This window comes from Mirounga angustirostris, unplaced genomic scaffold (genome assembly GCF_029215605.1).
Source record: "Mirounga angustirostris isolate CCGP_5_RB_7025 unplaced genomic scaffold, mMirAng1.0.hap1 SCAF_12, whole genome shotgun sequence".
Lineage (NCBI taxonomy): Eukaryota > Metazoa > Chordata > Mammalia > Carnivora > Phocidae > Mirounga > Mirounga angustirostris.
The window spans coordinates 49,409,311-49,420,998 of record NW_026991720.1 but is presented as its reverse complement, the minus strand read 5'-3'; the positions used below and the strand labels follow the sequence as shown (position 1 = coordinate 49,420,998).

Sequence of the window (11,688 nt, the reverse complement as noted above, 5' to 3'; positions counted from 1 at the left end):
GTCTCAGAGCTTTCGCTCCTGTGGCCTAAGTGCATTTTTTCCAAGGCAGCGCGGCCGCTCTCGTTTGGAGAAGTCAGGTTTTCCGGCCATCGTTCCGCCCCCACTGTCTGCTCTGGGAGAGTCCACAGTGCCGCCACTGTCTTCCCCCGCACCCGGAGGGCTGCTACCTAGATTTTCCCAAAATGGGGCCACACGTGGGTCACACAGACTGGAGGGAAGGCCCCGAGCTCACGAAATGTCTCCGCGGCTCTAACAGCTTGCAAAGTTGGGAAATTTATGTTCCAACCTTGAAAAAGGCAGAGTAAATACGGAGCACGCCAGCTATTTGTTTTCCTGTTGATGAACTCTGTGAGTCCAGGCTGGAAGCCCCCCAAGCACTGAAGGCTCCTCAAGAAGCAAAGTGTTAACCCTGAACGCTGGGGCTGCTTTCCCCGCCCCTTCTGTACTTCTTTCTCTCCCACCTGGAAAGTTCCAGAATAGCTCTGCGCTTTTGGCTTGCGATCTCTCCTGCTCACTGATGAGTCTGTTCCTCTTTTTATCACCAGGGCCAAAGACAGTGAAGGAAGAAGCCAAACGTCCACATGGTGGAAGAACGGTGAAGAACGTCTTGCAGAAAGGCTGCCTAGAGCCTGGCTCGGACGTGTTGAGCACAGCTTGCGTAGACCGGGGAAGTGAGTCAACTATTTAGAGCCAGACTTTTCTAGCTTTAAATATTTACCACACACTCCATTGCGATTGTGGTTTTCATGTTACGAATCCTTACGTTTCTCCTTGGAAATGTAACAAGTTAGCACTGCTTTCATTTGTTGTTTTCGTTTCTCCACGCCCCCCCACGCCCTCCTAAGCCCCCCCACCCCAACATGAGACATGCAGTTTATAGACCAGTCTAGGTAAAATGATGATCTTAAATCCCTTAATCACTCCTTATTTTTAAGGTCTAATCCACTGTTTTTACCATTTTACAAGTTTTCAATATAATCCTTCTAAGTATAAAATTACTACATCCTCTCTATGGGAAACATGGGAAATGGGTATAAAATTTTAAAAATATTATGTGTCATCTCATCACCCACACTTAAGTGTTGCTGACATTTTGATGTATTTGTCCCTCTCTCTCTCTCTCTGTCTCTGCCAGTTACACTATCTACAGGCTGATTTTTTTCCTTTGATCTTATATCATAAATATCTTCTCAGCATTTATTAGCAATCAACTTCAGAAATGAGATCCTTAATGACTTTGATAATATTCCATCATTGGAATGTACTTAACTAATCTCCTATTGTTGGATATTATAAGTAGCATTCCAGTAAACTCATTTCTATGTAAGTCTTTGGCCACAACTCTTAATAATTACTTATGATAGATTCCTAGAAATAAAATTACTGGGTCAAAGTATAGGAATAGTGTTAAGTTTCTTAATACGGTTTGCCAAACTACTTTTTCTAAAGAATGCCTATCAATTTATGCTCCCGCCAGTAGAGACTGAGATGCCTTGGCTTGCTAGGTTCTCATCCACATGGAGGACAGCTGTTTTTCATCTTAGCCTGTATAATAGGTACTTCCGCTGTTGGCACAGGTGGTGTGGCCCAGTGGTGGGGAAGGGGGGTAGACTGGGAGTCGGACACCTGGGCTTGGATTTTGGGTCTTCCTTTAGTCCGCTCTGTGACTTTGTGGAAAACCCTTTGCAGGAAGCATAAACACTTGGAACGGTAATGACTCCCCCAAATGAGACAATAGATACAAAAATGCCCTGTAAATGTAAAATGTAAGGTTTTCTTATTACTGTAATTTATCATTACTACCCATTGCTACTAGTACCTAAGAAAAATTAGGAATTGCATATGCAAATTATAAACAAAAAATGAAATGTATGGAAATGTTGATTTAAGGTTTTCTTTTAAAAAATAAGAGAAGAGGGGCGCCTGGGTGGCTCAGTCAGTTAAGCATCTGCCTTCGGCTCAGATCATGACCCCGGGGTCCTGGGATTGAGCCCCACAGGTTTGGCTCCCTGCTCAGCAAAGAGTCTGCTTCTTCCTTTCCCTCTCCCCCTCCCCCCTGTTTGTGCTCTCTCTCTCTCTCAAGTAAATAAATAAAATCGTTAAAAAAAAGAGAGAAGGTGACTTTCTTATTAGCATACTTTGTCACATTTCTTTCTGAGCTCACACACAAAAGATTATGCAGTTTCTGAAGTCTCAGATGAGCCCAACTGTAACATATGAAATAAAGTTGGCTATTGTCTTGGATCATGCAGACTAAACCACTAGTTCACAATTTTATGGAAGGTGGATTCAGGTGTCAGTGGTCGTTAGGCGGAGATGGCAAAAACTCAGGAAAATTTTCAGTCTTAACAGCCACAACTCAGTACGAAGCCTTCCCTAATCAGGCCACTCTGCTCCCATCATTCCACCATGTGATCCACCATCCACGTTCTTTCCCTCTTCTCCCCATTGATCTCTAGCTGCTTATCCTTTGAGATTTGCCCAGGATCCCCTTTCTCCTGAAGTCTTTCCCAGCTACCCTGGGGGTGAAAGCTTTCTCTTTTCTAGATTCTTCCCTCTGAACCCCCCCACCCCAGGCCAGCTCTGGATTGCCCACTGCTTTGTAAACGCCCTTCATCATTTCTAGTGTGTCAGTATTTCCTCCCTGTCTACACTGTCAACAATTCGAAGAGAGAGATTCTTCCCTTGCATTTGCAGCTCTGTGCACACTCTTGGCCCTAAATCAAGTTGCCCCTGAGGTTGACAAAGACAGAAAGTTTTACCAGGGGGCCAAGAACTCACTTTCCCAGTAACTCCCACTGGGGAAACTTGCTCTAGACCTTGTCTCTCTTGGCGTGAGGGGCAGGGAGGGCAGATCAGTGCCTCCAGCCACATTGCTTCTGGGGACTATTTTCCCTTCATTAATTGTGCTGACAGGATAAGAATAGCTCACAACCCAGCAGCAAAACGAATGTGGACAGTTTTATTCTTTCCTCATTTTTTTCCTCACCCTACTCCTCCTGAGTCACCTTCTCCCCTCCTTGCTAAATATATACCTCCTTTCTGATTAAATGTCACCGTTTTGTTTTTTATTTTATTTTATTTTATTTATTTATTTTAAGATTCTATTTATTTATTTGAGAGAGAGAATGAGATAGAGACAGAGAGAGCATGAGAGGGGGGAGCATCAGAGGGAGCAGCAGACTTCCTGCTGAGCAGGGAGCCTGATGCGGGACTCGATCCCGGGACTCCAGGATCATGACCTGAGCCGAAGGCAGTCGCTTAACCGACTGAGCCACCCAGGAGCCCTTTGTTTTGTTTTTTAAACAAAGCTAAAGAAGAGTCTGGGTTTGGGTGGTGTAATCATGATTCCAAAAGAAATATTAGTATTCTGAAGGCAACCATGGCATATTCACGTTTTGGAGAGGCGAAGTGTGATTACATTTCAGCGTCAATTCTAGATACGTTCCAATTTCCAAAGGCTTAGTTAGGGCATGTGTGATGGTAAGAAATAGAACACACCCCAATTACTCCAGTTCAGAGGACTGAGTAGAGGTGGAGGGAGCCACACCAGCCTTTCAGGCACATCAAGTTTGAAATGTGTTGATTTATGAAAGAGAACCCTGGTTTTAAAGGCAGTGAGAAGGACTGTGCTTGACGAAGGAATTGTTACCATGTAGAGAGGTAAAATTCTTTGCTTCCCGTCAGGCAACTGGGAGAGTTCAGAGAGCCTTTCTAGTTCTGAAGAGCTGTGAGAGAAGGGCTGCTGATGCCTGCATTCAGCCCTCGTGGGACATAAGGACTGCAACCATGTATGTCTACAATTCGGGCATTAGGTCCTGGGCAATGACCCAAGACAACTTTCTTCAGACTTTACAACACAGTTACAAAAAGAGTATTTGGCAAGTGTCCTGAGAAGAGGTTCTGAGAAAGAGCTCAGCAACCCAGCCAAGTATAATCGCCTCCCAAAATTAGGTCAAAGTTGTCAGCATTAGTTGAAGACCTGGAGGCTAAAGTCAGAGCACTCACCAGTCAATCGGTAAACAAATTCATCATTGGCCTTCTTCAGAAACCAGTCCGGGGGATCTCTTCTGCTTTACCGGCAAGAACGTTTTAAGAAAACATATGAGAAGGACAAGTTGAAATCTTTTCGTTGTTGTTGTTGTTGTTAAAGATTTATTTATTTGACAGAGAGAGACACAGAGAGAGAGGGAACACAAGCAGGGGGAGCGGGAGAGGGAGAAGCAGGCTTCCCGCGGAGCAGAGAACCCGAGGCGGGGCTCCATCCCAGGACCCTGGGATCATGACCTGAGCCGAAGGCAGACGCTTAACCGACTGAGCCACCCAGGCGCCCCGAGAAGTTGAAGTCTAAGTTGGCCCTCGCCACGACCAAAAGGAATCATTCCATAATCCAGAACTTCCAACTACTTCTTTCTTTCCATGCCATTTCCATGCCATTTCACATTTTGTTTTCATTTTAGTGCGCTTTTATTTTTAGAATCCTCTCCTAACTTTTTTCACCACCCCTGCAACAAAGACTCTAATAAGGGTGTGAACAGCACCCAGCACGTGGTTTTGCACAGTTTGGGGAGCAGTAGAGCTTTACCTTGGCTCCCAGACTCAGCCCTGCCACCCATGCAATCCCATGCCACCCACCCACCACCTTCCGGCCTCCAATCTTCTCAGTCTCCCCAAACACAGGCGAGATGGAGCCGAGCCTATCTCTGACATCATTAACAGTGAGCAAGAGATGAAGTAGCAGTCCACCAAGACCTAGTTCCAGGCGTAAAATTAATACTGCCTCAGACTCTAATCCCGTGTGGTAGATGAGTCCCGGGGGTTAACAGGATACACCCTCCTTACACCGTAGACCTTGCTTCCCAGGTCCCGCAGCTGTTGGACTGGAGGAAATGAAAAGGAAGAAGAGCAGTCCTTCTGACCGTCAGATTCTCTTTCTGTGGCAATCGGATGAGACGAAGTCTGTGAAGGGACTTTGAAAATAATACAGGGTCAGGAGATGTGAGGCCATAAAAGAGAGATGGTCAGGGGCCATGTGACTACCTCTGGCCCCAAAGCTTGTACAACGCAATACACATGATCTCATGTAATGCATTCAATAGGTCTGCTGTGCCTATTGCAGGCAAAAGTTGACTAAATGCTGTCACTAACATTTTGAATTCCAAATTCAGAAGAGAGAATTAAAGTCAAACCGAAATCGGCCAGTAAAAGAGGCGATGGGGCTGTCCAAATGGTCCGGGCACTTGTGGACGTTTCCAGCCTCTGAGAGTTGGTCCAGGGGCCATGTGACTACCTCTGGCCCCAAAGCTTTACAAGCAGGGCTGACGGTGTGTGCATCCCTGTGGCCTAGGTTGCTTATCAACAGAGTGAGTCCCACCCCACCCTCGCCTACTTCCTGCTTCATGCCCCTGGACACCACATATTGAGAGGGAGGGCACTTGGATCCCTGAGTCCCTGGATGGAGGAGTGCCTTCCCACCTGGAATGCACACCTTAGTCTGAGGGCTAAGTCACAGAGTCCAGTGGTTATTTATTATTTAGTATAATAAAGCCAATCCTTTAAAATACATTGATTTTTTTTTCTTTTTAATTACATTTCTTCAGGAGCTCAGTGCTCTTAAGAGATGCTCATGATGAGGGTAAGTGACTGTAAATAAGTAGCTTTTGCACTGGGTCTACACCACCAGAGATCTAGGTGTTAAAGAAAAATGAGTCAATCCTAAATCAGATAATGCTTTATACAGTGAATAAATAAATAAGTAAATAAATAAATAAATAAATAAATAAATAAAAACGTCTAACCTAATGGTTCCGTGGATTAAATAAAACAGCTGACTTTGGCACTCAAAGGTCTTATTCTGATACAGTCATTTATTTTCTCCAAGACCCTAAGTAATTTAATCTCTTCTCTGCGTTGGTTTTAAGATGGAGAGAAGGACCTGCCTCTGAGGGTTTTGGTGGGCAATAAAAATAACTGTAAAGCACTTTTCCGGCACAAAGTGCTGCATAAATGCTTAATGATTTCCTTTAATGATATCATGGACATGGGCACTGTACTTTTAGGTGAAATATTTTCATTTGAGTTATAGCGTGTAATACTCTAGATGTCGAGGCCTGATGGATGGCTGAACTAAGGATCTTTTGTTTTTCTGGAGTCTGGATAATTTAATCATTCTTCTTTATCTCCAGAAATTACATCTAATTAAACATATGCAGGGCTCAGATCTCACAGAGGAGGCTAATGATCATGTATATAGAGAGAGGGGACTTTGTCAGACACCATGAATGAGACTGTCTTCAGGCCATCAGTTTTGTTCATGAATTCTGCTTTTGAGGAAAAAGATGCACTGGGGCCCTTTTTTTTTTTTTTTTTAATAACTTACTCTGATTTAGAAAATCATAGTCTTATATTATACTGAGTCCAGGTTAGAGTCTCAAAGGGCGGGCATTTACTTTCTCACACAGGTGGGCATTTTATTCTCTAGAGCCAGAAAGAGAGCATTTGATCAAACATACCCATCTACCATGGAGGAGCCACATTCTTTTCTGTAATTATTATCCAAAGCAAAAGGTAAGAAGGAAAAAGGCAGTGACAATTTTTTTTTACAAAAATATAGGTATGAGAGTGCCTGGCTGGCTCAGTCAGCGGAGCACGCGAGTGACGTCGATCTTGGAGTTGTGAGTTCCAGCCCCATGGTGGGTGTAGAGATTACTTAAAAATGAAATCTTAAAAAAAAAAAAATGTAAACATAAAATCCTTTTATTATTTTGTGTGTGTCATAATCTAAATGAGTTTGAGAACCTCTACCCTACAGGTCAGTTTGTGAACTTTGAAGACTTCATTCCCATCCATGCTTCCCAACTCCGAGTTATTCCAATTTTCAAACACCAGCTGTGCCTTCTCCCCTTTCCCACACATCCTCTCTCGACAGCTCCCATCTACTCATGCGAACCTTGTGCCAGATTTTGTACAACACAATACACGTGATCTCATGTAATGCATTCAGTAGGTCTGTAGGGTGGGAGTTCTTTATCCCATTTTTCAGATAAGATAATGATGCTCAGCGAAGTTAAATAATTAAGCCCAAGTCATGCAGCTAGTAAGAAGCAGATCCTGGATTCAAACATGGTGTAGCTGCTCCCGAGGTTAGGTGGATAAGGCCCCTCCCCACCCCCACCCCCAATGTGCCTTTTCACAGAGCTTCGTCCTTAGATGGTGAGGAAGGGAAGGCGGAGGATGGAGAAAGGAAAGTGCACAAAATTACTGTTCCTTCTTAGAAAGAAAGAAGGTTTAGTGCTGGAAACAACCCTTCAGATTTTCCAGCTACTTTCCATGCTTTTTAGAAAAGGAAACAGATACTCAAACAAGTGAAATGGTTTTTACAAGGTCATCCCCGTACCTTGAATGAATAAAAACTAAACACAGTATGTGGGGCTCTGGCTCAGTATCCAGGATTTTCAACTCCCGGGTCTATTCTTTCCACCATAGTATCCCCTGCCCTGCTCCACCCCTCATTTTAAAAAAAAAAATAATAATAATAATAATTTAAATGAGTGATTTACCTCTTAGTAAAAAAATACATATGTAAATAGTTGCAACTGTTACGATGACCTGGACCAGCCATCTGTCATATACACTTGTGTGGAGGGAAAGGCCTACTTCTGGATTCATTCATTGTTCATTCAACTCATGTTTTAGAGCATTTCCCATATGCAGAGCTCTGTGTCAGGGTCAGGAGACAGTACCAAACTGGGCTGATTGCTCCCTGCAGATATAAGCAGTTTTTAGCCTAATGAATGTAAAATTTGAAAGATTTGACTCTTCTATCATACACCATGGGTCAAGAGGAAAAAATAGTGAAGTTGATCCAAAACATTGATTCTTATCATAGTGTTCTTTTAATACTTGAATCCTTGGCCTATTTCTATAGTAACTGATCCATTTTTAAATATGGCAAAGGAAAGTGTTTCATTCATTCAATGAATACTTGTTGCACACCCACTGTGTGCAAGGAAGTTTCTAGTCAGTTAGTTAAACAAAATAGACAAAAATATCTACCCTCATGGAGATGACATCCTAACTGGGAGAGACAGGAAAGAAAGAATGACCACAATGAATAAGTAAATTATATAGTATTTTAGAAGGTGATGTGGGTTAGAGAAAAACAAAATGTCAACGGATAAGCAGAGTTTGGAATTTGGAGGGGAAGTGGGGCAGATTGCAATTCTAAATAGGATGGCCAGAGCAGGCCTCGCTGACAATATTTGAGCTTACTGGAAGGTGAGACTGTTAGGCTTGTGGATTTCTGGTGGGGGGAGAACATGACAGCAAAGTGAACAGTCAGTGCCAGGCCCTAAGGTAGGAGCACTCAGCAAACCGTGTTGCTGAAGCAAAGTGAGCAAGAGGGAGAGTAGAAGGAAGGAGGTCAGGGAGCTAAGCAGGGCGGGCATGGTGGCTCAGGCAGGGCCTCGTAGCCCACTGTGAGGACCTGGCTTTACTCTACATCAAAAGGGGAGTCCCTGGGGCACTGTGGGCGGATCAGTGACAGGAAGAGACTTGGGTTTCCAAGGACCATTCTGGCTTCTGTGTTGGGAACGGACTTCAGAGGCAAGGGTAGAGACAAGGAGACCAATGACAAGATACCAGAGCATCACATGGAAGTAATCCAACTGAGAGACGAAGGTGGCCCAGGCCAGGGGGCTAGCAGAGGAGAGGGCAGAAATGGTTGGATTCTGGATATATTCTGAAGAAAGAGCCACAGATTTTCCTGGCAGGCTGGCTGGCATGGGGAGGGGATGAGGGAAATAGAAGAGTGCAGGCCGATGCCAAGGTTATTAGCCTGAGCAGCTGGAAGACCATTTCCTGGATGGGGGAGCCTGGGGGGAGAGCCAGTTTGCAGCAGTGAATTCAGGAACCAGGGTGGGGTCGTGTGAGGGGTGTGAACCTGTCTTAGGAGGAAGGTGTCAGTTTGGGAGTTAACCCCCTGGGGAAGCGGGGAGACTGGACAAGACCACTAAGGGGCTTACGCTATTTGGTAAAAACTGATGAGAAGGACCCGCTCATCTAAACAGAGAATTTCATTTTCCCAACGATGTAAGAACAGGGAGAGATGGTTAAGAGCAAAAGGACTGTTTGACAATGATTTATTTTTATTAAACAGCCCCTGAAAGAAAAACAAAACCAGGGAAGCACGTTTAATTTTTAAATTTATTTTTTCTCTATTATGGTTCCAGCCTTTGGCCAGGGGGCCGAGGCGTCTGTACCGAAAACTCAGAAATGTTTGGGCGAGAAGCAAAGCATGGAATTTCTTGTGTGCATGAAAATACTGACATCAGACAAAACCAGAAAGTGCAGTCAAGTCCCAGAGCCCGCTTTCTTTAGTTACTGTCACCGGAGGACTGTTTCATGTCGGCAGGGCCGGCCCCGTATCCAAAAGAGAGAAGGCACACGCGGGTCCTGAGGGAGAGAGACCCCTAAGGAAGCGCCGGCAGATGCTTACATAAAAGTTTCTACCCTTTTGAAATCTATCGCCATGACCATCGTGAATGAGAGCCTGAGGCTCTCCCACTATTCTAGAATCTCATCAAAATGGTAAAAGAAAAAAAAAAAGAAAAAGAAAAAGCAAGCAAGCAAGCAAGCAAGCCGGGATGGCGAGGTTCCCCGTGCCACGTCAGTTAGCACGGCGCTCGTCCCCTAAGTAGCGGCGGCAAGTCGCCGGGGCCCCTCCCTCCGTGTACCGGGGAGAAGCGAGCGCCCTGCAGGGGGGCGGCCGGCGGGGGCGGGGAGGCCGCTGCCCGCCCTGCTCGGCGAGGGAACCGCCTTCTCGGGCGGCTGCCCGCTGGCCTCACCTCTGCATCCTGCCGTCCCACGCTGCCGACGCAACCGGCGGAGGCTTTGTGGCGAGGAATCCAGCAACAGGAGGCTTGCCCTCCCGAAGTGCCTGCGCGCTCCGGAAGTCACTCTCCCGCCGCCGCCGTGAGTTACGTACGAGCCGCCGCGGGCTCTGCGTCGGCCGCATCCCCGGAGCTGCAAGCGCGGCAGTCTGCGCGGCCCGTGCCGTGCGCTCCCAGCAGGCTTCAGCTTTGCAGGCTTCCCCAAAGAGCACTCTGTGCTTCCTTCCCTCGACGGTGCTCCAGTTGCTACGTATCGAAACGATCTCTCTTGTTTGGGTCAGGTTACACAAGCGCAAGGCGACGAGTGCCCAAGAACCCAGATGCTGTGTGGCGCTGCACCAATCTCCTCTCACTTTGTGACTTTAAAGTCCCCTGGAAGCTATAGAGGGGAAGCCCGCGTGCGTGTATCTCCACAAGCCAGTCCTCTCATTCCAAGCCATCCTCCCAGGAAATTCGTATTCCGCCGGCATCAACGCGGCCGCTGTAATTGCTCGTAAAGCCATCCGTGGGACTTTGCGGCAGGCGCCTTTCCTAAGCTCTGTAATTAGTTCTTGGAAAGCCATAGAAGGAGCTTGTTCAGAGCACTGTTAAATCAAAAGCAGGCTTCCTGTTGGCCTGCTCAGATGGAGCCGTCGTCGTTTAAAGCAGATAATGAACCAGGCTGAAGAAATCTCCGAACAACCACTCATTCTCCAGCTGTGGAGTCGATGTGCCACCCAAGACGGAAATAGCGTGCACGCGCCATATGCTGATGCACAGATCACCGCTCTTCTGATGCACAGAAGACCTCGGAGCATGAGCTGTAACTATTGGCCAGACACTTGCTTGCTTACATGATTTTCTTTAACTCATTGGTTTGCTTGTTTGTTTGCTCACGGACACTGAGCTTGTTTTGATAAAAACATTTCAGAAAGCCGTGTGGGTGGGGCATGTATCACGAGCTGAAAGTGCAAACTAGCCAGGCTGGTCGATGGGCCCTGGTCCGTATGCATGAGCTCAGACTGGATAATAATACTAAAGCTGCAGTTTATTGAGTGACAGCTACGTCCAAACAGTCTTTGACCCTTGTGCATGTATCCTCCCAAGAGCCCTAAGAAGACAAAGTGATTGCCACTATCATTTAGATTAGAGCCTGGTGTTAAAGCGTTGTTGTGTACCTCCGGTGATTCATGAAAATAAGGCGGATTAGAGCTCTCCTTCTCCATGTCTAAATAAAACTGCTCAGGTAAAAGCACAGTGCCTTATACACATTAAATACTCAATAAATGTTCTGACTGACTCGGTGAAACTCACACTTAGTCACTAGTTTTAAAAGGGAACTGGCCAATTTTCTATAGTAGTGGTTCTCCACTGGGGATGATCTTGTACCTAGGGAACATTTGGCAATGTCTAGAGACATTTTTAATTGTCATAGTTGGGGAGAGGGGCTTTGCTACTAGCAACTAGTGGGTAGAGGCCAAGGATGCCGCCAAACATTCTACAAGACACAGGACAGCCCCTCCCCACAAAAAATCATCCAACTCAAAATGTCAGTCGTGTTAAAGTTGAGAAATCCCGATCAATAGCTAAAGTCAACCAATAGATCAACATTTGTTGATTAATATTTAAATTATCAAATGTCAACCCCGCCCCCCAAAATGGTTAACCTCAGAGGCTCTGATGTAGGATTGTATACTAGAACTGGCCAAAGGTGTGTCCTTTACATTCCAAAATCTAGACAAGTATCTAGCACAAATATTAACTCCATACACCTTGGTTTGGGAGACACCTGAGAAAGATCAGGATGCCAAGCTCAATC

The 11,688-nt window shown here is 45.6% G+C and overlaps 1 long non-coding RNA gene across 1 annotated transcript; it reads right to left on the bottom strand.

The window, feature by feature from the left end:
• Positions 1–3,059: 3,059 nt before the first annotated feature.
• On the bottom strand, positions 3,060–10,850 carry LOC135362101 (uncharacterized). The gene is made up of 2 exons (XR_010406500.1): positions 9,846–10,850; positions 3,060–4,970 (listed from the first exon to the last, which is right to left on the bottom strand). It is a non-coding gene; the product is annotated as an uncharacterized LOC135362101 (long non-coding RNA).
• Positions 10,851–11,688: the final 838 nt, after the last annotated feature.